This window comes from Lissotriton helveticus, chromosome 7, assembly GCF_964261635.1.
Source record: "Lissotriton helveticus chromosome 7, aLisHel1.1, whole genome shotgun sequence".
In the NCBI taxonomy this organism is placed as follows: Eukaryota; Metazoa; Chordata; class Amphibia; order Caudata; family Salamandridae; genus Lissotriton; species Lissotriton helveticus.
The window spans coordinates 1,312,749,144-1,312,776,708 of record NC_136068.1 but is presented as its reverse complement, the minus strand read 5'-3'; positions in this window follow the sequence as shown (position 1 = coordinate 1,312,776,708).

Below are 27,565 nucleotides of genomic sequence, written 5' to 3'. Positions count from 1 at the left end.
TAATGCTCCCTAAAAGCACGTTTCTTCTTCGTGCTGAGAAAAACGAAAAAAACGAAAGAAGCGCTTAACTCTAGTATGCTTGCAACGTATCCTTTTGAATGAGCACCACTAGACATGCGCAGTATTTAACGCTTTCAGTGAGGTTCGCGGCACCATGCCAACAGCTGCACGGTGCCTCCCTTGCGGGTGGCGACATTACGCTGCCAGTGCAGGAGGCCCAGGACCAGTGACGTCAGCTGCCCGCACACACACACCGCACGTCGATGCAACCAAGACCGACGCGGCATTACAACACTGGCAGGTCCAGGCGGATCTCGGGAGCCCATCATGGGAACACAGAACAAGAATGAGCCCTCAGGAAAAGTTAAAAGGCTGCATGCGCTTGCTAAAGCCGACTGCCTAATTTAACCAGCATGCAAAGCAGAAAACACACGCTCATGAAAGTGTCTTGTTGTGACCCACACAGGACACGTTTGGAGCGACTTTGACGGTGTTCAGTAGCAAACGGCAATCGTTATAACACGTCAGCCCGCCTATGCCATAAGTAAAAGTAGCAGTGCCTCCGTGTAGAAGCATGAAACAAATCGTACTCACCTCACGGTAGAAGTAGGAGAAATGCGACACGGCGGGAAGGGGAGGGGGCGGAGCGGGTAAAATAACAAACAAGATGGAGGGAAGAGAGGGGAGGGGGGAGGAGAAATGCGACACGGCGGGAAGGGGAGGGGGCGGAGCGGGTAAAATAACAAACAAGACGGAGGGAAGAGAGGGGAGGGGGGAGGAGAAATGCGACACGGCGGGAAGGGGAGGGGGCGGAGCGGGTAAACCAAGACGGACGTGCACGCGCTTTTAAGCTCAATGCGCATGCGCATTGAGCTTAAAAGTCACGGGCACTGCAAGGAATCGCCACGATTCCTTGCAGTGGATAAAGAGTGGATAAGTCCCAATACTCTCGCTTGCTCGATGCGCATGCGCATCGACAGGCGAGACCTAAAAAGAATGACAGAGTTTCCAAAAAATGTAGCATTTTTTTTATAAATTAGAGGTAGTTCTAAAAAGAACTGTTTTTTTAATTCTTTTTGTTGTTTTATATTTTTTTATTGTTTTTTGAACATTTTTTACTTTTTTTGGCTTTTCTGAACAGTTTTATATTTTTTTGTATTTTTTATGGGAAGAAACAAAAAACAGGGAATTGTAAATGGCTCAATTGGAGCAAAAAACAGGAAAAAATAATGTTTCTTCGGGCACTTGTGGTGATCCCAAGCACGGGTGATAAGTGTAATGCTTTGCTCACCATAGCATATTGTCCCTCCACAAAATATGCTAACGATTTTAAAATTGGAAAACTTGGTTTGAATAGTTGGGCTCATCTCCCTCGCTTCTGGACCCAATGGGGTGGGTTGATTACTTTGGGAGGTGCTGGCAGAAGATTGGGCAGGGTTTCTGGCCAGTTCCCTGACCTCTGCCCTAGCATAGTTATTAGGGTGCCGGCGTTGCATGTGCCGAATTATGGTGTTGTTGCCAAAAGAGTATTTTTTGTTAGGGTTCCCCCTTGAAAATTGAAAACCACAGATTAAACAAGTTGCCTTTGGCGGATTAACTTTCTTCTTGTCCTTTGGGATGGAAAAAAACTGACAGATAAAGTGCTCCTTTGGCTTATATGGGGTAGTATCTTCTGGTAGGAACCTCCCCTCCTCCTCCTCCTCCTCCTCCTCCTCCTCCTCTTCTTGGTCTCCACCACTGTGGTGTTGTGGTGGTCCTTGTGGTGGTGGTGGTGGTGGAGGTGGTGCAGATGCTCCTGCAGCTGCTGCTACTGTAGCCATTTTTCAGACAAATAGGTACAGAGAGGTCTTTCAACAGGTCTTCCTCACTCAAAGTACAAAGTGAGAATGAGGAAAATAGGTGGGGGCTTTCATCATTTGGAAAACAAAACTGTCCTGAACCAATGAAAAGTGTTACTTTCAGGTCACATGACTCGGGCCTTCATCATTTGGAAACCAAAACTGATCTGAACCAATGATAAGTGTTATTTTCAGGTCACATGACCCGACGCGCTTACGCTACGCGCCCCGGGGCGTGCCCGGGGGCGCGTAGCGTAAGCGCGTCAGGACGTTGCGCGATCGTATACGTCCGGGCGCTTCCGGATGCGTTTACGCCGTGCGTCATAAGACGCATCACACGGCTACGCGAAACGTCACGATGTTGTTTTCGTTCACGGCAATAGCGCTAACGGGACGCTCACCGGTACGCGCCCCGGGGCGCGCCGTAACACTGCGCTCACCGGTGAGCGCATCGGTACGCGCCCCAGGAGCGCTCCAGGGCGGAAAAAAAATAATAAAATAAACATTAAAAAAATAGTATTACATAATTATACAATATAAAATTCATTATAAAAAATATTACATTTCATACCTATAGAGATTTGCTATTAAAAACCCTTTGAAATTCTCTGAAAAAACCATAGGTTTCACACCAGTTATAGTTAGGAATTAGCATTTAAAAAACCTAATAAATTCACTGAAAAAACCATAGGTTTCACACCAGTTATAGTTAGCTGGAAATTTTACTCGCATAAAACCATTGAAATTCCCACGTTATAGTTAGTTGGACTCACTATAACTTGCGCGTGCAATGCACTGCTGATGACGTCACATATTACATCACTCATGACATGGTCAGTGACATCACTCATGACATCACTGATGACACCATCCTTGTGACAGAGTGACAGACCTCCTTTCACTGTAATGTAACCCTTGAAGCACATATTCCATAATAGAAACTAAAATTTTCAAAAAAATGGAGATACCCATACCAGTAACAACAACCAATTCAATAATTCCACCATCTATATACACATCCACTTATTCACCAACAGTTCTATATAGTCACTCATACATATACTCACTCATCATATGTAGTGATACACCTATACATCCTGTTACACACCGACAGTCATCTAAAACATACTCTGACACATACTCACACATGCAAATAAACTATAAACCATCCATTTATTTGCATATACAGCTATACACACACTACCACTTTACTTCTAAAGAAACTTACACATACTTACTCTCTTAAACAATCACTTATAGAAACACATACTAATTTAAACAGGAACTCTTACAATCTCTTACTCTCACATATACTCACTTATATACATCAATATTCACATATACTAGATTAATACATATGTAGTTACTGATAAAGACACTAGTGAGACACTCATTCACTCACTAACACACACATATACACACTCATCCACCCATACAGTCCTGCACATATTCTGTCTTTAAAACACATACAAAGAGAGAGTCAGTCATTCATGCATCTATGTGCTAGGTAATACCCCCACCAAACCATACAAACACTCATACTGATACTAAGAAAAACATGTAATAACCCATATACATACACATGTAGCTACTCACCAACCCATGCAGCCACTTATACACAAAGTGAAACACTAATACATATATTTAAATATTTCTCACTAATATATGTATTCACTAAGATACACTTAATAAGCCAGTTAACCAATCAATTTTTATTTTTAAAACATGTAAACACGTATTTAAACATTTATTCTTCCATCAACTTTTACATATACATATATAACTCATATTTATTTTTCAGAAAGACACACATTCACTGGATGGTGTCATCAGTGATGTCATGAGTGATGTCACTGACCATGTCATGAGTGATGTAATATGTGACGTCATCAGCAGTGCATTGCACGCGCAAGTTATAGTGAGTCCAACTAACTATAACGTGGGAATTTCAATGGTTTTATGCGAGTAAAATTTCCAGCTAACTATAACTGGTGTGAAACCTATGGTTTTTTCAGTGAATTTACTAGGTTTTTTAAATGCTAATTCCTAACTATAACTGGTGTGAAACCTATGGTTTTTTCAGTGAATATATATATATATATATATATATATATATATATATATATATATATATATATATATATATATATATATATATATATATATATATATATATATATATATATTTGCACAAATCCCTTGAAATCAGAGAAAAAGTCCGCACTCACAAGGAGTTTCTTCCCAAATCTTTTCGATTTAATAGTCAAAGTTTCAGCAAAAAAGTTACAAACCAACGCGTTTCGCAACCCACAGTTGCTTGTTCACGGTAAAAGTAACTAGTGTACAAACCCCTCCTATATTTTCGAAGGACCCGCCACAAAATCTGATGCTGATCTCACTTCCTGTGCGCCCACAGGAAGTGAGATGGGAGATGTAGTTCATTTTTTTTTTTTTCATTTCCTTGTTTACCATGAAAACCTGTACATATACGTTTAACCCATAGTAAATATCGGCCATCAATAAATATATTGCCTCATATATTTTGTCAATACTCCAAAAACGTATATTTCTAAACATTTCCGTATACTTTGCCCTATTTCAATTTGTGACGAAATTCATCAAAAAACTTTCGGAGTTTTCCTTGTAAGCCCTCTGGTGGGCACAGTCATTATTGCATACATTGATCATCATGATAAGATTGCCTCATAAGAAGCTTGAATCACATTTAATCATGCCCTCCGGTGGGCTTAAGTAAAGTAATGCAAATTAAAGGAAAATTCCATTCTTTAAATAATAATTCAAGGGCAAATAATGATATAATGCAAACAACACTTTCGATTATTGCGTATTGACTCGTTTGTCTTGTACTATACAAGGCCGTATATAGCAATAGTATTCCCTGTACATTTCATGAATTCAAAAGAAACATTTTTTTCATTATAACTACATTCAATTATTTACATTTTTCTAAAAAAAACCTGATGTTTGTTCTGTTGTCTCATTTCTTCGTTCAAAAGTTCATTGTTGTAAACCAAACCCCCCCCCCCAAGAGACCAAAGGTAAGGAAGATTTATAAATGTACATAAAGTTCTTCACTCTGGTTTAAACCCCATGGGGTCATTGTTCGGAAATTCAGGATTTGTCTCGATTCTCTGCATCTAAGTTGTTTCTCCTGATCTCCACCTCTTTCATGTGGTAGAATACATTCAAGTGCATATGTCTTTAGGAGTTTCCAATCGCTATTGTGGGCCAGCTCCATGTGTTTCGCGACTGCGTTGCTCCTATCTTTGTTCGTAGTTGCTCTAATGTGCTCTAGAATGCGTTTTTTGAATTCATTTTTTGTGCTTTCAATGTACTTTAAAGAGCACGGGCATCCGATCACATATATCACATGAGTGCTCATACAGTCAATCAATTGTCTTATTTGCCACATCTTTTTGTTGGGTAGCATTACTTCCTTTTTGTTTATAGCAATTTGGCACACCTTACAATGTTGACATTTTATAAATCCTTTGGTATTAAGCCATTGAATTCCTTTTTTCTTTTTCGTATGGTCTTGAAAATGACTCTGTATCAGTCTATCTTTCAAATTCCTCGCTCTTCGGAATGTGACAAGAGGATGGTTACCCATTATTTTTCCAGTTGTTTGATCTAATTGTAATAATTTCCAGTTTTTCCTCATTATATTTACAATTTGTCTTGATTCTCTGGTGTAATCTAAAACCAGTCTCCCTTTCCTTTCCTCAGGTTTTTGATCTCCCACTGTGTTTTTTATTTCCTGTTTAGTGGTCAAGGCATCTTTTCGGTTCTTTGTGACATTTTTGTTATATCCTCTGTTCTTGAACAGAGGAGAACAGAGGATATAACAAAAATGTCATAATGAAAGGATGGCAAAGAGCAAACACGAAGAACTGAAAAAACCATTGGTTTCACACCAGTTATAGTTAGCTGGAAATTTTACTGACATAAAACCATTGAAATTCCCACGTTATAGTTAGTCGGACTCACTATAACTCACGCGCCCGCAATGCACTGCTGATGATGTCACATATTACATCATTCATGACATGGTTAGTGACATCACTGATGACATCACTGATGACATCTCAAATGACATCACTGATGACATCTCAAATGACATCACTGATGACATCACTGATGACATCATCCATGTGATAATACAATACACCTCCTCGCACTCTAATCTAACACATAATACACCTAGTGTTAAATACAAACTACCATTCCTGAAACCATTGACACAGTAAAACCACTTACCACATACGCACTCACTGATTTCTAGGTCTACACACACATCCACTCATTCACCCATACAATCTTTCATACATACAGACCAACATATACACTCATACACCTATACAGAGACTCACACACTGCCACTCATCCATGGAGTTACTCATACACCTAGTCAGTCATGTAAAGAATCAATCACACTCCCATTTCCACAACTATACAGTTATACACACAAAACCTTGCTTATTTAAACATAGACTAACACATACTTACTGTCTTGTACACATTGGTGGTGAAGAAGAAGAGGAGGAGGAGGAGGAGGAGGAGAGACAGTTCCTGCCTGAAGATAATACCCCATATAAACCGAAGGAGCACTTTGTGTGGGAGTTTTTTAAAATCCCAAGGGGTGCAAAGAAAGTAAATGCTGCAAAAGTGACATGTCTCATCTGTGGCCCTGTACTTTCCAGGGGGAACCCTGCAAAAAAATATTCATTTGGGAACCATACAATGCTTCGCCACATGCAACGCAGGCATCCAAACAACTATGCTGCGGCAGAGGTCAGAGAACTGACCAGAAACCCTCCCCAATCTTCTCCGAGCACCTCCAAAAGCAAACAACCCACTCCATCGGGTCCAGAGACAAGGGAGATGGTCCCAAACATCCAACGCCAGTTTGGAGATTACAAAATAGTTTGTATATTTTGCGGGACTACAATTTCCTATGGGGAGCAAAGCTTCAAACTCATCAACCGTGCTGGAGACAACCACAACTGCAGAAAGAAACCTTAATTTTTTCCTGATCTTTTTTGCTCCAGTTGAGCCGTTTACAATTCCCTGTTTTTTGTTTGTCCCCATAAAAAATACAAAAAAAGTAAAAAATGTTCAAAAACAATTAAAAAATATAAAACAAAAAGAATAAAAAAAACAGTTCTTTTTAGAACTACCTCCAATTTATAAAAAAAATGCTACATTTTTTAAAAACTCTGTCATTCTTTTTTTTTCCATGGTACGCTCCCCGGTACGCTCCCCGGTGCGCGCACCGGGCGCTCCCCCGTGAAAATCGAAAAAATAAATACATTTTTTTTTGCCCTGCAGGGCCCTTTTATGGCCCCCACATCAAACCTAGAGGGTCGGGGGGGTCTACCCTGACCCCTTTTGGTCATTTCCCCCTTTGTTTTTGCCATCTCTTGTATCTCGATCCTACCGAGACACAAGATGGCGGCCGCTCCGGACAGTTTGGAATGTTCACAGACACCCGAGAGCCAATCAGCTTTCCGCTCGCGAACTCGCGTAGCGCGCTGGTGCGCGACCCGGTACGCGTACCGGGGCGCGCTTATAGATATATATATTTTTTTTACCTTAAATTACTCAATATCCACTGGAGCACATATCTTGAGACATAGCAAAGGCACATCGGGCTACCAGTCCCTACAATTTTGCCAAGTTTGGTGGAAATCCATTCAGCCGTTCGGGCTAAAAGTGAGTCCAACTGCCCTATGGAAATTAACATGGGGAAAACACGTTTTGGGACCCCCCTTTTATCTCGGCCCCCGCCTCACGAATCCCCCCCAAACTTTCAGGGAAGGAGCGGAGCGGAGCTGGCCATTTTCTTGGAGAAATTCAGCCAATTCCGTCCATCAACGCCAAAGTTATTCCCAATAGAATGTTGCGGATTTCCTATGGAAACTAGGTCCTAACTATAACTACCTACTGGCGACCACCAGTAGGTAATATATATATATATATATATATATATATATATATATATATATATATATATATATATATATATATATATATATATATATATATATATATTTCTGGCCCCCATTGGGGCCAGAAACGCGTCTGCCACTATCCTTCACAGACTTCAGGAAGCGACTGCAATTTGGCCAATAAATTCCTTCATATGAGCCCGGAGCATGTGTCCCGCTGATTACTTTTGTGGTCAGCATTGGTGTTGTATGTGTAGCCGGGGATGGCTGTTACCGGCAGTGGCACGCCCTCTCGGTCTGGAGCTCCGCGTGATCAGCTGAACTGGTGGTATGATGTGAGAAACACAACGCGGCGCCCCCCCAAGCAGAGGTACTTGCCAGCTGGTGTGTGTTTACGCGAAGGGGAGAGAGGAGGTGGCATTGCGCTGCCTGACAAGGGCTTGTGTGAAGGTATGGCCGGAATAATGTGCCCAGGATCGCTGCGGTGGACAATGCAGTAAACACCAAGCAATTGGGGGCACGAAAGTGAGTCTGTTGTCCCATACACTGTGTATACGGGACCTCGTGGACTGCAAGTTCCATCAGGCAGTGCGCCTGGGAGGTGCAACGCTTTAATTGAACTCACCTGGAGGAGGAGGAGCCAAGAGCTTGCGGATATTGAGGCAATCTCTAAGGCGCTGGGAACTTTGTTTTACTTGTGGAGTTGGCACTGAGGACGGCCATTGGGGCCAGAAACGCGTCTGCCACTATCCTTCACAGACTTCAGGAAGCGACTGCAATTTTGCCAATAAATTCCTTCATATGAGCCCGGAGCATGTGTCCCGCTGATTACTTTTGTGGTCAGCATTGGTGTTCTATATATATATATATTCACTGAAAAAACCATAGGTTATAGACCATATATAGTTAGGAATTAGCATTTACAAAACCTTGAAAATTCACTGAAAAAACCATAGGTTATAGACCATATATAGTTAGGAATTAGCATTTAAAAAACCTTATTTTACTCACACAAAACCATTGAAATTACATATATAGTTAGTTGCACTAACTATATATCGCGCACCTGCAATCCACTGCTGATGATGTCACATATTACATCATTCATGACATGGTCAGTGACATCACTGATGACATCACTGATGACATCTCAAATGACATCACTGATGACATCACTGATGACATCTCATTTGACATCAATGACCACATCACTGATGATATCATTCATATGACAATACAATGCATCTCCTCACATTTTAATATAACCTCTGTTTCACCCAGTGTTAAATACAGAATATAATTTTTGAAACCATTGACACACCAATACTAGTTACTACATACGCACTCACTGATTCCTACGTCTACACACACCTTCACTCATTCACCCATACTATCATTCATACATACAATCACTCATCTTTACAACACTATCATATGCACTCATACACCTATACAGACACTCACAGTCTGCCACTCATCCATGGAGTTACTCACACACCTAGTCAGTCCTGTAAAGAATCAATGACACTTCCATTTTCTTGTCTATACAGTTAAACATAGAGCACCTTACATTTTCAAACATATACTAACACATACTTACCTTGTTATACAATCATTGATACAAGTACACATTGATCTGCACAGAGTCACACACCTCCCAGCCAGCCACACACACACTCAGTCTCCCATACAAATACTTGGACAATCAATCAGTAACCCATATAGTTAATTATATAGCTACTGATCAAAACATGCAGCAGTTTACAGAACAACAGACATAATGATGCACAAATTAAGACACTTTAGTCACTAACCCATGCACTCAGTGAGACACATTTAATCACTCACTCATGCATTCAGTCATGCACCTACTAAATCCTTTGTCCAGACACTTATACTTCCACTCATTCTTCAATATGTAAGACACATTTTAACTTTACAGAAACATACAGTCACTGGATGTTGTCATCAGTGATGTCATCAGTGATGTCATTTGAGATGTCATCAGTGATGTCATCAGTGATGTCACTGACCATGTCATGAATGATGTAATATGTGACATCATCAGCAGTGGATTGCAGGTGCGCGATATATAGTTAGTGCAACTAACTATATATGTAATTTCAATGGTTTTGTGTGAGTAAAATAAGGTTTTTTAAATGCTAATTCCTAACTATATATGGTCTATAACCTATGGTTTTTTCAGTGAATTTTCAAGGTTTTGTAAATGCTAATTCCTAACTATATATGGTCTATAACCTATGGTTTTTTCAGTGAATTTCAATGGTTTTTTAATAGCAAATATCATAAGCTGTCGAATGTCAAGTACGTGGTAAGTGAAAACATTTTCGTGTTTATGCACACTGATCTGCTTTGAATGGTGCCCCCCCCCCCTCATTTCTATTAGGAGTACTCTCTCTTTGCAGATAGTGAAAGGTAGTTAACGCAGGCCTTTGCCCCCGTTGTAATCCGTCGTGCCTGCTTCTCTCTCCATTTGATTGATTGTTATCCAAGTATTTACTGTTTTAGAATTAGTTCTCTTTGGTTCATTCTCTATTTACAAACAAACACAGAGTCGCAATACTCTGTTTAGTCTTTGCAGATAACGAAAAATCGTGTAAAAAAAAAGAAAAGGAATCGAGCAAAATCAGTAGGCCACTAATGGGATCTCTTTTTGACCTCGCTAAAATAGAAACATTAGGAACAACCCCTCATGACAAATACAAAACTAGTGAGATGAACTGAACTCCACACAATGATGGCTGCAAAACAGCTCGGCTCCGCCACCCACCCCGCCCAAAATAACGATAAAGAGCGGCTGCCATGATTGGTTGCGGAATGGCCACGACGGAGCTACGAAATGATGCTGCTCTCATGCTAACCCCAGCTTCAGTCTGAAACATCCAGAAACACTGTAGACTACCAATTCGATCAGTTCCGGTAGCGCCCCAATGTAACCCGGTAGAGAAGAACTAGCCCTCCCCTCTTTCACTGATGGTTCTTGTTGCCTGTCCCTTCTGTTCTCATTTAACAGAACTATTTAGCCTGCTGAAAGGGGTTGTGTTCCGACCGCTGGTTGGTGGAGACATTTTGACTATATTCTGGACCTGCGTTGTCGCGTAATGCGTCATATGACGCGCCGCGTTAGCGCATCCGGAAGTCATCCGGGGCGCGCAGCGCGTAACGTAAGCATAACAAGTCATGTGACTTGTTAATAAAACTTTTCATTGGTTCATTTTACTTTTCTTATTGTAATGATGAAAGGCTTGCTCATATGACCTAAAAATTACGCTTTTCATTACTTCCGAACATTATTTTTTCTTAAATATATGTTATAATGTTCCAGGCTAATGTACTTTCCCGGAAATTTTACAACTGTCCTGCAAGTAAAATATATTCTTTTTTCGAGAAAAAGAGCGTTTCTTCGTCCCATGATGGAGCCGTTGAGCAAAAGAGGGTCGACCTGCTGTCTTAGTCGCCGATACGCCTGAATATGAGATTCTTATCGATCACTTTATGTTGCAGGAATAGAAAACACAACAGCCCTTGACCATTTATCTTTACTGCGTTCCTTCGTATTATACCTTTTACCCTTCATGTAATTGGTCTGCTTTATTTCACTTGCCTTTTAATGATTCTAAAACAGTGACTATTATTACAAACTTTACCAATGTATATACTACTACCATGTTTTCTTTTAAAAACCTTTATTGTGAAAATTTCATTATACAAATACGAGCCTATAACCACGTGGGCCGGCCACGGAGCAAACTGTAATCGTATGTGATGAGTAGACATTTACACTGTAGAGGAACGTAACGGGCGGGCCATTAGGTTGCAAGAACTAAGGTGTCTAACAGTTATGGAATCGGTGGACGTACATTTTATAATTAAAATACGACAGAGCCAGTTACAATAAAATTATCTAGATATACATTTGCGGGCAAGTACCATGGGTGACGTTAATTCGAACTTTCAACAGTACAGTAATCAATAACACATCAGAACTTAATATCAATAGGGATGTCGAAATATTCAATCAATTCTCGTCCCCGCCCGCCATGTGCTTCAAAACTGCATACGTATCTCGTGATTTCAAGGTTCTGCAACCAGTACACAACAAGGAGTTACGAGTCCCATTTATTCCGGCGCCATTTTGGGCGAGGACGGGCAGGTCCAGGATATAGTCAAAATGTCTCTACCAACCATCGACTATGATGATGTTCATATGCTGTATTTATTAGAGTAACACTCATCTGCCCACATGAAATTAATTTACCACAATCTAAACATGTCATTTTAATCTTTCCAAAGTTCTTCTAAATATTTGGGACCGTTTCCCTTGCCTCTGAAGCTCTCAGTGCCACTTCTTTGATGAATGTACTAGCAGGTCAGGGGTTCTCCTCCAAATCTCTCTTTTATGCAGCACTATAATTAATTGGTGCCACCTCTCCATATGACGATGCATGGTATAGTTACCACAACTATATATTTTTTCGTTTCCTCTGGAGAGTTCATCGTGGCAGATGAAGCGTGTAACATACCGGGCATTTACCTTTTTTTGCATGTACAGGAAAGGAAAAAAAAATCGAGCGTTCGAGTTCTTAGGTGTCCCAGGGCCATTTTAGTGGACCAGGCCCAAATCCAAAGAACAGCTATCTCACAGGCTAATGGGGCGACCCACGCCGAGTTTCAGCATTGTAGGATGACCACACAAGCACAGCAACTTGCTAGACATCACCTCGGTGCCATCCGGATCTCGGCGCCCCACTGCAGATGAAGTGCCTCTCAACTATGAAACCACCAGAAAACGCTTGAGTCAGCTTTGTGTGAAGCCGCCATTTTGATTCAATCAATAGCGTCCCCCTGCACACATTCAGGGACCTGGTCGTGTCTTCAGGTCAAACGAATTTGGGACAAGATGCAGAAAGGAAAAGGAAAAAAGTTCCGCCGGACCCCGGGAGGTGGCCGCCTATGTCATGGGCGATCTTAGGCCACACCAGGGCAATAGTGAAGCTGCAGCAGGTGCAAATAAGCTTCAGACAGTGTTACAAGCGCTGCTCAGAACTCTCAACTATGACACCACCTCGGTGCCATCCGGATCTTGGCGCCTTGTGCTGGTTCCGGCCTATTCACACATCGGTCCGCTACTGACGCCACCTCACAGGCCAACGGGGCACCCCACGCCGACTTTCGGCGCAGCATTGTAGGATGGCCACACCAGTGCGGCAAATTGCTGGACACCACCTCGGTGCCATCCAGATCTCGGCACGTTGTGCTGCCTTCGGCCTATTCGCCACAAGTGCGCACGCAACTCAGCTGCATAGCGAGTGAAACACCAAGGGGCGCCCCACTGCCGCCGAGGAACCTCCATCTTGGGGGCGACGCACAGCATCACATTGCTTTCCAATGCAGTCAGATCCTCAAACAGCCCCCACTGACTGACGCGAACTCACAGGCCAACGGGGCGCCCCACGCCGACTTTCGGCGCAGCATTGTAGGATGGCCACACCAGTGCGGCAAGTTGCTGGACACCACCTCGGTGCCATCCGGATCTTGGCGCGTTGTGCTGCCTTCGGCCTATTCGCACATCAGTCCGCTACTGACGCCATCTCACAGGCTAATGGGGCGACCCACGCCGAGTTTCAGCATTGTAGGATGACCACACAAGCACAGCAACTTGCTAGACATCACCTCGGTGCCATCCGGATCTCGGCGCCCCACTGCAGATGAAGTGCCTCTCAACTATGAAACCACCAGAAAACGCTTGAGTCAGCTTTGTGTGAAGCCGCCATTTTGATTCAATCAATAGCGTCCCCCTGCACACATTCAGGGACCTGGTCGTGTCTTCAGGTCAAACGAATTTGGGACAAGATGCAGAAAGGAAAAGGAAAAAAGTTCCGCCGGACCCCGGGAGGTGGCCGCCTATGTCATGGGCGATCTTAGGCCACACCAGGGCAATAGTGAAGCTGCAGCAGGTGCAAATAAGCTTCAGACAGTGTTACAAGCGCTGCTCAGAACTCTCAACTATGACACCACCTCGGTGCCATCCGGATCTTGGCGCCTTGTGCTGGTTCCGGCCTATTCACACATCGGTCCGCTACTGACGCCATCTCACAGGCTAATGGGGCGACCCACGCCGAGTTTCAGCATTGTAGGATGACCACACCAACTTGCTAGACATCACCTCGGTGCCATCCGAATCTTGGCATCTCAACGCCTAGTGGTATCTTCCATACAGAAAATATTGTTACGCTACCTTTGGCCCCATTCGCACATCAGTCCGCAACTTAGACATCACCTCGGTGCCATCCGGATCTTGGCATCTCAGCGCCTTGTGGTGTCTTCTCGTCAGAAAATATTGTTGCGCTGCCTTTGGCCCCATTCGCACATCAGTCCGCTACTGACACCATCTCACAGGCCAACAGGGCGCCCCACGCCGACTTTCAGCATTGTAGGATGGCCACACCAGTGCGGCAACTTACTAGACACCACCTCGGTGCCATCCGGATCTTGGCGCGTTGTGCTGCCTTCGGCCTATTCGCACATCGGTCCGCTACTGACGCAAACTCACAGGCCAACGGGGCGCCCCACGCCGACTTTCAACATTGTAGGATGGCCACACCAGTGCTGCAACTTGCTGGACACCACCTCGGTGCCATCCGGATCTTGGCGCGTTGTGCTGCCTTCGGCCTATTCGCACATCGGTCCGCTACTGACGCCGCCTCACGTGCCAACGTATTTTCTCCGCATTTTATACCCTATGCCGCATAACAGGTCATGTAACTTGTTTATAAAACTTTTCATTGGTTCATTTTACTTTTGGTTTCCTAATGATGGAAGGCTTGATCATATGACCTAAAAACAACACTTTTCATTGGATGAAAACTTTTTTTTTTTCCAAACGATGAAAGCCCCACCTTGTTTCTGGATGTTTCAGACTGAAGCTGGCGTCAGCATGAGAGCACCACCATCTCGTAGCTCCGTCGTAGTCATTCCGCGAGCAATCATGGCAGCCGCTCCCCACCAGAAGCCTGCAGGAGTCGGGGCCCCCAAAACTTTTGATGAATTCTCAAGGCGGAGGGGACGCTTTCGAGAATGGGGTCCAAGACCTAGCAGACAAGCGTCCGATTTCCAAGGTGTCCCAGGGCCATTTCAGTGGACCAGGCCCAAAAAGGAAAGAGCCTGCCGCCATTTTGAGAGTCCTGTGACAGCCGCCTATCGCTGCACCGCAAGAGTGGGCGCAACTCAGCTGAATTGCGGCTTTTGACACAGTGGACCAAAAACGGACGGAATGGCAACTGAAACGGTAAAGGGGCGCCCCACTACAACAGATGACACTCCACCTGGAGAGGCCCGTTCACGCCGCCTCCCCCGGGGCGCCCCACGCCGTTATTCGGAGCAGCATTGTAGGATACCAAAACCAGTGCGGCAACTTACTGGACATCACCTTGGTGCCATCGTTCTGCTGCCTTGGAACTATTCGCACAACAGTTTGCTACTGAAGACCCACCCCCCGCGACGCCCCACGCCGTTATTTGCTGGGTGGCAACTTACTAGACATCACTTTCGTGTCATCTAGATTTCAGCGCGTTCTGCTGCCTTGGAACTATTCGCACAACAGTTTGCTACTGATGACCCGCCCCACGCCGGAAATCTGGACGTTGTGCTGCGTTGGGACTATTCGCACAGCCGACCGCTACTTCGTTGTTTTTCCCTAAAAATGTTTATATGTTATTACTATTTTTGTTTTCTTGTATATATTTATAAATTATTAAAGTTTTATAATCTTACTACTTTGTCGGAGTGCTATATATTTTTAATGTGACACATAATTGTAAAAACTTTGATGTACAAAGAGTCATCCCTGGAATCTTCCGCTTCACGCTCGGTCCCCTCCCCAATCACAATACAGGATGGTTTTCAGATAATAGCAACGCTTCTGCTGTGACGGATCTCATCGAGTGTGGGCCTTGATCTACTATAACTCCTTTGAAGAGGGGTGAATCTTTACAGCTGTGGCCATAAACTACATCTGCAGGGCTAGCTGATACCCTAGGACCAGCCTGGACAATCGGACACAGAGGAAAAGGAGTGTCAGAGGGTGCAGTAGTGAATAGGGCGAAAGGGAGGTGTCGGGCGGGCACAGGGTGTGATTCTCAGGAAAGAGCAGCGCAGATGGGGGGAGGTTTATTACCCATGCATAAGACAGAGAGCGGGGGTGACCACTGCCTGGGGGAGATGCTTGCGAGGGTGGGGAGCCATGCTAAGGATCGACAGCGTGCACAGAGTGGGTCTGGTCAAGGCATCTAAAATGGCTGCCGTGCACGACAAAAGTGTGGCATTTGAAAAAAGACAAGATGGCGCAGACAATGTTTTTCAACACTTCCTGATTTCCTTCGAATCGAACGTTAACAGACGTTGGGGCATATTACCAAAGTTAAGCGATATTTATCCCTAACGATGCATTGCAAAGATTTTTTTACCGTCAGAAATTATCGCAGATAAACCTTGCTATTATCAAAGTTTATCGCAAATACGATAAAAACCGACCGCAATGCATTAATATCGCTGAAAACTCAGCGATATTCATGCATTACCGAGCTAATCCTCTTAGCCATGTTATCCACCTCCCATAGGATAACATGGCTAAGAACTGCTCAGGGCAGCTGTTACTTTTTGGAGATATTCGCGCTTATCTCGAATATTTCCAAAAGTTGATAATAGGAGATAGCGATGTTAGCGACTGTTTCCAGTCGCTAACATCTTGGCATGCCCACTTTGCATGTCATTAGTGATAAATATCACTCACATGCAAAGTGGGGCCCAAGATGGTCGCTATCTCCTACTAGCCGTCGCTAACTGGTGTTAGCAACAGCTAGGTAATACAGATATAATTTTATCTCCGCGAAGCGGAGCGCTGTTACAGATATATATCTTGTTTTTGAACGTTAATTTCTCAAAATGCACTGAAGCACATATATTGAGACCTAGCAAAGGCACATCGGGCTACCAGTCCCTAATATTTTACCAAGTTTCGTGCAAATCCATTCAGCCGTTCGATTATTATTATTATTTATTTTTTTTGCCCCGCGGGGCCCTTTTAAAACCTCCACATCAAACCTAGGGGATCAGCGAGGATCTACTATGCCCCCTTATGGTCATTTGCCCCTTCGCTTTGGCCTCCTCTTGTCTCTCGATCCTACCGAGAGACAAGATGGCGGCCGCTACGGACTGTTTGGAATGTTTACAGACACCGGAGAGCCAATCAGCTTCGCTTCGCAAAGCTCCGTAACGCGAAAAGTACGCGAAGCGGTGCGCTGTTACAGATATATATCTTTTTTTGAACGTTAATTTCTCAAAATCCACTGAAGCACATATATTGAGACCTAGCAAAGGCACATCGGGCTACCAGTCCCTACAATTTTGCCAAGTTTCGTGCAAATCCATTCAGCCGTAAGATTATTATTATAATTTTTTTTTTTTGCCCCGCGGGGCCCTTTTAAAACCTCCACATCAAACCTAGGGGGTCAGCGAGGATCTACTATTCCCCCTTATGGTCATTTACCCCTTCGCTTTGGCCTCCTCTTGTCTCTCGATCCTACCGAGAGACAAGATGGCGGCCACTACGGACTGTTTGCGGCCACTACGGACTGTTTGGAATGTTGACAGACGCCGGAGAACCAATCAGCTTCGCTTCACAAAGCTCCGTTGCGCGAAAAGTACGCGTCCTAGGCCGCTGCCCGGTCCGCGCTTACAGATATATATCTTTTTTTAAACGTTAATTTCTCAAAATCCACTGGAGCACATATATTGAGACCTACAAAAGGCACATCGGGCTACCAGTCCCTACAATTTTGCCAAGTTTCGTGCAAATCCATTCAGCCGTAAGATTATTATTATAATTTTTTTTTTTTGCCCCGCGGGGCCCTTTTAAAACCTCCACATCAAACCTAGGGGGTCAGCGAGGATCTACTATTCCCCCTTATGGTCATTTACCCCTTCGCTTTGGCCTCCTCTTGTCTCTCGATCCTACCGAGAGACAAGATGGCGGCCACTACGGACTGTTTGCGGCCACTACGGACTGTTTGGAATGTTGACAGACGCCGGAGAACCAATCAGCTTCGCTTCACAAAGCTCCGTTGCGCGAAAAGTACGCGTCCTAGGCCGCTGCCCGGTCCGCGCTTACAGATATATATCTTTTTTTAAACGTTAATTTCTCAAAATCCACTGGAGCACATATATTGAGACCTACAAAAGGCACATCGGGCTACCAGTCCCTACAATTTTGCCAAGTTTCGTGCAAATCCATTCAGCCGTTCGGTCTAAAAGTGAGGCCAACCGCCCTATGGAAATTAACATGGGAAAAACGCGTTTTGGGACCCCCCTTTTTTCTCGGCCCCCCCTTGACGAACCCCCCCCAAATTTTCAAAGGCTGCTCAGAAACAAAATGTGCCATTTTCCTGAAAATTTCAGCCAATTCCGTCCACAAACGGCAAAGTTATTAGACATAGAATTTTCAAAAATCCCATAGAGAAAAAATCCTAACTATATATACCTACTGGCGACCGCCAGTAGGTAATATCTATATATATATATATATATATATATATATATATATTCCTTTAAACCAAACTCATGCGATTGAAGAAGGCGCTGACTCCGTGGGTCTGAATCCAAACTTTTTTATTTCTCGATCAGTGTCTGCTTAGACGCGTTTCGGCGTTGCCGCCTTGTTCATGCTTGCTATCGACCCATATCCCTTTTACATTTGCTCCTGAAAATAGCAGGAAGGGTCGTTCTGAATAGACTCCAAACGAGGGGAGAAGATAATAACATTTTAAGCCCGGTCCAATATGGTTTTAGGGAGGGGATGGGCACAATCGAGCAGGTTTTAAATCTTTCTATTTTAATGGGGAAGTAGTCCCAAGCAAAGGCAGGGAAGTTTTATGTGGTATTTGTTGACCTTACCTCCGCCTTTGATTGTGTTGCCCATAGTAGATTGTGGGATTAAAGGGGGAATGCACAAAGCTGTTCCGCGTAGAGAGGGGCGTTAGACAAGGCTGCATCCTGGCCCTGTTCCTTTTCACATTATATACTAATGTGTTGGAGGAGGAACTGGCGGCCAGGGCGAGAGACCCCCCACAAATTAACAACAAGCCGAGCCGATCTCCCTTCTCTAAGCAGACAATGCCGTTTTAATGGCGAGAACACAGATTGGACTACCGAGAGCCCTCGCTGCCTATATTGATTTTATGGACAACCGTGTTCTGAAACTAAATGTAAATAAAATGTTTGTGATGACTTGTGGGAAGGGGAAAGTCAAATGTAGAAGCATGCCACCCGGGAGTGGAAGGGGAGAACAAGTTAAAATGTTTTCTTATCTTGGTGTTTTATTTGAGGAGGCAGGTTCCTGGGGACTGGCGGTTAAGAGTAGGACCCTTCTTTTTAAGAGGTCAACCGCGGCGCTAATGAATTTCTCGAAAAAAATGGGCAAAAGGCCCCCGGAGATCCTCCTAAAAATTTTCCGCGCAAAACGCTTAAGCACCGCAATATATGGGGCAGGAGTTTTTTTTTATATATATATTTCCTCAATCCAGCTGGTCACAAATGCTTTTTTAAGGTTTATTTTAGCTGTCCCCCAGAGCACATCTGTATATAATTGCCAAAGCGAATTGGGGATCTCTTATATATCTGATGTTATTAAAATGCAACCAATCATGCTTTGGCATAGAGTTTGGACCTCCCCCAGTTTGGGACTGAATCGAGAAATTATCAAGGATTCAATGAGATTAGATCAGGTTAAAAAAATCCCCTGGCTGAATCATGTAAAAATATTTTTTAAAGATCTGGGTAGAATTGATTTTTATACTAATCTGATACTATGTGCTCTACATCAAGGAAAGAGTTTAAAATCTTATGTCTGACACATCTTGAGTCTCTTAGAATTGTGGTGGAAATTAAGAAAGTTTGGTGATCCAGCATCAATTGACCCTGGCCAGTCATTCTTATTCAACCTTACTTAGGGGACGATTAGGATTGCGGACGGACTTGAGTCCGTCCGCGACCCCAGAGTAGGAGATTAGGATGTGACCGCCAGGGTGGCGGTCACATCCTCTATCTTTAACATTGCGGCGGGTGCAGCTTCACCCGCCGCAATGTTAAAAATGCATGCACCGCATTTGCGTGCACAAAGCTGCAGGCACCGCGCAGTGCCTGCTGCTTTGTTCACGCAAATGCAGGGGGGTACCATAGGTACCCCCTATGTGCACCCCACACCCCCCCTTCACCCAGGGGGCCCGCAACGGGCCCCCGAAGTGAAGGTCCGTATGCTTTTCCACGGCGGAAAAGCCGCCGCGGAAAAGCATACATTTTACACCATCATAATATGGCTGGCGGTGTCTGATAGACACCGCCAGCCATGTTAAAGCTTTTCCGCCGCGGTGGAAAAGCTGCGGACTGAATGCAAGACCCACCAGCCATCCTAATATGGCGGTGGATCTTTCTAGGCTCCGCGGCGGTTTTCCCGCATCCTCCGGGCCGGCGGGGGCTTCCGCCGGCCCAGAGGATGCGGGAAATCCGCAATCATAATAGGCCCCTTAGTGTGGTGCATTGGAGGGTATGACAGATACGTCCTCACTAGGTTAAGGTTTGACAGTTTCCATTGTTTGGTTACATTTCCTGTTGCCAATGACTGGTCCAGGGATCTTAGTTATTGTCCATGTGATAACATATCCAGACAATCAACAATGCATGTGATCTTTTTTTGTACATTTTATTCTAAGGAACGAGCAAGATGGAATATGCCCTTTCTGAAGCAAGAAACCTGGCGGCAATGTCGCCCGGCTTTCCTCTATTTACAACTACTGGATAATTTGTATTGTATAGGTATTATGACTGAACTTTTGAAAAGTATTATGAGGAAAAGGAAAAGCATAATTGGCTAAACCTCTAAAATGATGCACAGTCGGGACAGATGTTTTTAATTTGTATTGTGAATTTTTTTATTTACATGAAACTGTTTTTTAATTCTGCTTTTATGATTTTAATTATTCTCTAAAATCGAATAAAGCATTTTCTGACTCTGATCTGACATGTTTTGGAGGACAAGTAGATTTGATGGCATAACACGGCGGCTAACATTATGCAAATCTCCTTTATTGCCAGCTCAGAGCAGCAACAATTGAAGAATATAGAACTTCAATAACATTCTAATAGGCTCTAAAGTACCCCCATACACAGTGTTCTCCCTTCTTTGTTGCTGCTGCTCACAAAATAAGTACAGCTTTTATAATACTAATACTTACTATGTGTTATTTTACTTTGAGATATCCCAACCTCTCCTAAAGAAAATAAGAATAACATCCCCTCTTACCCTGCTACTAACACATTGTTATGTTATTTTAATTTATTTACGTGCTCGAATCAGCCCTAAAGGGCTATCTCGGCGCGAAACCAGGGCAGGACAGGCTAGCATTGACCTAAAATAGATGGGTCTTAAGCGCCATTCTAAAAAGGAAATGGTTTTCACAGAGACGAAGTTGCGAAGGCAGATTATTCCAAAGATGAAGGGCAAGGAAAGAGAAAGATATGCAGCCTGTCCTTGCCTTCTTAAACCTGGGGACTTAAGAAGTCTCAGTGGAGTGTAGGGCAGAAGCGTAGCAGCTAGAAAAAAGCCCATGGCCGTGGAAAGCACAGTGGGTTAGGCAGCATAATTTAAAAATGATTCACTTTTTTACCGGAAGCTAGTGTAGAGACTGCAGAAGTGGGGCTGTAGCTGAGCACGGAGGGAGGTTGTAAACAAGGCACGCGGCAGTGTTTTGGACCACCTGAAGTTTAGGGAGTAGATTCTCTTTGATGGTAGCCAGGAGTGAGTTGATGTAATCAAGGCGACTGATTACCAAGGCCTGAACCAAGGTTTTCCTTGAGGAGAGTGGTAAGAGAGGGAAGACTCTTCTCAGCAGACGTAGCACATGGAAGCAGGACCCTGTGGTGGCCGCGGTGTGTTCTTTCATAGAAAGAGATTGGTCTAAGTGGACTCCAAGGTTTTTACTACCAATTTGGGTGAAGGTATGGGGCCCAGCTCAGCTGGCCATCACTCTGGAGCCCAAAGAAGTTGAGTTTGTCCAATTAGCATAATTTCTGTTTTCGGATGGGTTGAGTTGTAGTCGGTTTTCCAACATCCAAATGGCTGTACCCTGCATCCCGGACGAGAATAAGACTTTAGATTTGGATAGGTTGGAGCCAAAAGAGAAAAGCAGCTGTGTGTCATCAGCTATGAAATAATCTCAAACTCGACAATCTTAGCAAGGGGGGCCATATAAATATTAAAAAGCGTAGGGCTCAGACAAGTGCCCTGAGGGTACTCTGTAGGCCAGTGGCATAGTTCTGAGCCTGAAGGGGCGAGGATGATAATTTGGGATCTCTGTGGCAGGAAATGCGCTAACCATTTAAAGGCCATTCCATGGATCCCTAAATCCTGGAGTTCATCAAGAAGTCGGGTGATATACTGTATCAAATGCTGCTGACAAGTCTAACAAAATCAGTATCGTTGGGACATTAGTGTCAAGCAAGCATTTAATGTGGTCTGTAACTGCAAGCAAGGCTGTCTCAGTACTGTGGTGAGGGCTAAAGCCCGACTGAGAGCTATCTAATAGCCTGTTAGTCTCGAGGCAGGTTGTCAGTTGACGATTGATGTTTTTCCAGTAACTTAGCCAACGAAGGGAGGAGGGAAATAAGTAGATAGTTAGCTAGATCAGTGGGTAAAATGTTTTACATTTTTAATGGGCCTCATCAGGGCCGCCTTTCAGTCTAAGGGTACTTTCCCAGAAGTAATTGACAGATTAATTAGGGAACAGATTTGTGGTGCCAGTTCAAAAGCAAGATTCGACAGGACTGTGGGAGGGCAAACATCTGAAGGAGAGCCAGAGTTCATAGAGCTTAGAAGGTTGAAGGTAATTTCTCGGGAGATTACCTTGAAATTACATAAACTAATGGTAGAGTCAGTAAGAGGAGAAGGAGCTGCAGGCCTCTCGTGTGGCTCAGGAATGATAGATGGGAAGTTTAGGTAAATCTCCTTGATTTTGCCCTCAAAATGATCCGCCAAGGCGTTGCAAAGAGATTGAGATGGGATTGAATCTGAGGCGCAGGCCGCTGGGGTTATGAAGGAATTAAGAATTTAAAAAAGAGTTTTTGAGGAGTTCTCAGCTTCATCAATTGTTTTTGCAATATGAATTTTTCAGGCTCACTTGATGTTGCGAACGTAGACAGTTATGGCCAGTTTATCGTTTTTTTTTTTTATCAACGGGTAGATTAGTCATATGCCATCTCCTTTCCAATCTTTTACAAGAGGCTTTCTCAGTCCTTAGGTCGGGCATGTGCCAAGGGGCATGAGGTCTATGGGAAATAATTTTGCTATGGCTGTAAAGGGCAATTTTGTCAAAAGCCAAGTTCAAAGACATGTTAAAGTGCAAGAGCGCAAGGTATACATCAGCGATGTCAGAGGGCAGGAGAGGCATTTGTGCCTTAGCCCATGCCAGCGGGGTAACTTTTTGCCATTGTCTAGATCATTTGTTATGGCCTGTAGAGAGTTGGCTCTCAGTCTTGTGGGTGGAGAGATGGAAACAAATCAGAGAATGATCAGAGCACGGGTTTAGGGGGGTCAATGCTAACTAGAGATGTAATTGAAAAAATTAAGTCATGGGTATGGCCCACAGAGTGTGTGGGGCCCAAAACATGTTCAGGGCTCGAAAAATCTTGAAAAATGCACTAGACCTGCAGGACTAGTAACCTACAAAATTTCCTCGACCTAATTGAAATGCACTTGACATCTGACTCTGAAAGCTGAGCAAATATGACAAGTTACAAGATTTAAAATAATTTTTCTTGCTCATTTACTTTGTGAGTAGTAAAGATGCCTTTAAATCTTGTTATCTTGTCACATTTCCTCTGCTTTCAGAGGCAGAGGTCAAGTGTTAGTTTGTGTTCCGACACGCCAGAAAGGGCAGAATAGCTCGTCCTGAATTAATCTAACTTGCAAATGCAAGCGGTTGAGTGAATTTTTCGAGCCCTGTTGTTGATGTAGTCCTAAAGTTCCTAAGTCAGAGAATAGTTGGTTAGTGTCAGAGTTCATAATGTCATCGCCATAAAAGTTACATTCTCCTAGTAGAAGAAACTACTGGGAAGAAAGAGCATAGGGGCTATGAATTCAAAGAGATGAAGACAAAGAAAATGTTGGGGGCTGGGTGGGCTATAGACCAAAGCACCTTTCCAAGAGAGGTTGGGAGGGAGGTCAAATTTGAAAACACAGGATTTCACCCAGTCTTCTGAGATGGAATTGATAATTGTAGTCTTAATATGTTTATCAAAAATAATGGCAATACCCCTGCCAATCTTATTGACCCAGTCGAGTCTAAGCATTTTGAAATTGCCTGGAAGATATGGAAGGGGTAGAGGTGGGACTTATTCAGGTTTCAGTGAGGAATCCAATCTCGTAGGAAGAGAAAGAAAGAAGGTCCCAGAGTTCCACAGCATGTTTTGGCAGGGATATCATGTTGATAAGAAAGTAGTTTAGGCTTTTGCTAGGGGTAGGAGTGTCATCTGGAAAAAGTATAGGTGGGCCCGAAGGCACTTCTGACAGATTAAAGTCCTTGCAGGGATTGGGGTTAGTGGGTGAAATACCTTTAGGGAAAGACAGACTTTGAAATCTACATTTGAGACAGGCTACGGGACCAGTTAAGAGTGGAAGGGTAGAGGCACAGGCAGAGTTCAACATTCAACCAGGTTATTGTGTAACTTCCAATGTGTCTCAATGTCTTTTCCTAACCCAGGGAAGGAGGGTGGTTGTTTTTATATCTAAATTCTCCTCTCTTACAGCATAGGATCGGAGGCCCTACTACCTCTGTACCCAACCCAACTTTTTGGCATTTTCCCATGGCTCCTTAAGGCCGAGAAATATGCCCTTGCAGTGGACCTGTCTTTTCTTTCAAACACCGGCCCGCGCCATTTGTTGCAGCTGGACGGCTTTCTTTGATAAACCTGAGCCCGCAGCCCACTGCCATAGAAGCTGGACCTTCTTGGAAAAAATACAAACCCGCTGGCTGACTCTACACAAAGACCGGCTCGCGAAGGACACCTCCTGCTGGGGGCGTCGAGCTGTGCGTGGTGACTCACCCATCGGCAGTAGCCCGGTGGGGTCATCCTGCGGGCGCGCCCTCTGAATGGAGTCCGCCTGCATAACAAAGACGCTGGAAGTCCTCCTCTCCCCTCAGCAGCTGCCGGCCCCTGGAAAGAAAGGCAACGGTGCGATGCTGAACCAGTGTCCAGTTTAATAAATACAATTTTTTTAATTTATTTTTAAAGAGATAAACAGACTGGGGCACAATAGAGAAAGGACCTCACAATTATAGGAACGACCCTTAAGAGATGATCAGGCATGCTCTGTACGTGCTGGGCCATTTTATGAGATTGAGACACCCTAGAAAAGGCACTACAGTGGCCATTTTAACTAATTGGGCAAACTGCTTGAATTCTGGCAATTGAAATCCAATGAACTGCCAGAGCAGCTGTTTCCTTACACTTAGCCCAGTAATCTTAAATAATATTTACCTTCTGCCATGTCCCTTGAACTTTCAGAGAATACTATGGAGGATAGACTGGAAGGACTTATAAAGGCGCTGAATAAGGTAATGGGGTCACTGGATGAGACAATTAATACAAATCTGGAGGTTCTCTTCAAGAAGGGTTGGCCAGTTGCTGTCCCACGACACCCTGAAGGGGCAGATAGGGCAGTTAAGGCCCAGAGGAAAAGGGCTGCAAGGGACAACCTGCCTAAGGGTGTGCAAAAAAACCCACAAAAAAAACAGAGCCCCAAAACAAATTATTTCACACTTTGACGGTCACAAGGATGGGGCCTCGGGCCCTGCAGATGATCAATACAAAAACCCAAAAGTAACTATTCCTATTGATAGCGATGATAATTGGAGGATGAAATTAACCTATCCTACTCCTCTGACTTTGATACGGTTATTGAGGAGATAGAGGTAAGGAATATGGGTACAACTGACAAGACATCAAAGGCCTCCGGGTCAAAAATGGGCATTGTGGATCCATTTGGCGAGAGTATGCTTGACCCGCTAAACATCAAACACCCCTTTTCTCCAGAGTGGGCTCCATCTGACTTTGATACAGTTATTGAGAAGATAGATGTGAGGAATATAGGTACAACTGACAAGACATTAAAGACCTCCTGGTCAAAAATGGGCATTGTGGATCAATTTAGTGAGAGTATGCTTGACCCGCTCAACATCAAACACCCCTTTTCTCCAGAGTGTGCTCCATCGCAGCATATTGCGGAGTACCTCTCCTTTTGGCTTAGGAAGGAAATCCCAGAAGTCCCAGAAAGACATTAAGAAAGTCTTCCAGGATAGGGTTTTTGTCAGGGCCGGGAGAACACAGGTTGGTTCCTCAGCTGTGGCCAAAGCTCTTCAAGACACTACCAGGGACGTGGCACAAGATTTGTGCAACCAAACTTTTCTCCAAACTCGTCATTCTACCCACAGAAACAAACACCGCGCAGGAGAGGCCTCAGAGGCGAGCGGAGACAAAGAGGCTTTTCAGCAGGTAAGAACTATGAAAGACCTTTCAGATATCCCTATAAAGGTGGGAGGCTGACTAGCCCAGTTGTGTGGAAACTGGAATTTGGTGACTCAGGACCCTTGGGTCCTAGAGACAGTGAAGGGATACAAGATTGAAGTTACAGATACTCCACTATAAAGGAAATTGCCCCCGAAATGATATTATCACAGGAAGATTCTATGTTAGTAACACAAGAGGTAGAGGATTTATTGACCAAAGAGGCAATGCAAGAGGGAACGGAGTTAGGTTTTATCAGCAATATCTTTCTAGTAGAGAGGAAGGACAAAGGGATGAGACAAGTGATGAACCTAAAAGAGTTGAACGAATGGGTGGTCTAACCCCATTTCAAAATGGAAGGTGTGCACCTCCTAAGAGATGTGCTAAGGAAAGGGGATTGACTAACTCAGTTAGATCTGAAGGATGCATACCTGACCATCCCAATTTGGCTACCATACCAAACGTTTCTCCAATTCACCTGGATGGGCAGACTTTGGCAATTCTACAGCCTTCCTTTCATACTTTCCTCAGCTCCATGGTGTTTTACCAAGGTACTTCGTCATGTAGTGGGATGGGGGAGGGCAAGAGGTGTGGGACTAATACTTTACTTAGACGATATTCTGATAATGGCATAGTCCAGGGAAGTGGTCTCACACCACACAGATCTTACCATTAGCCTACTAGAACACATGGGTTTTGTCATAAATAGGAAAAAAATCTTGCATGGTAGCAAAACAGGAAATGCAGTTCTTGGGTTTTGCCTTAAGCACAATAAGGGCAAAATTGAAATTAACAGGAGAAAGGTTAAGGAAACTTTACAAGGAATTTAGGAAACTCTTAGGGAGAAAGAAATTCCCTTTGAGGGCTCTCGCAAGGATCCTAGGCCTTCTGTCCTCAACAATCCAAGAAATCATCGAGAGCATTGGCTCTCTGCATGATACACAATCTGGATTCCGGGCGGGTTTCAGCATGGAGACCACACTCCTAGAGGTGGCAGAGTCAGTAAGATAGTCGCTGGATTCAGGGGCATCAGTGCTGCTGGTGCTCCTGGATCTGTCTGCTGCATTCAACACTGTAGATCATACCATATTGGTCCAGAGACTACAAGAGGCGGGCTTTGGGGGG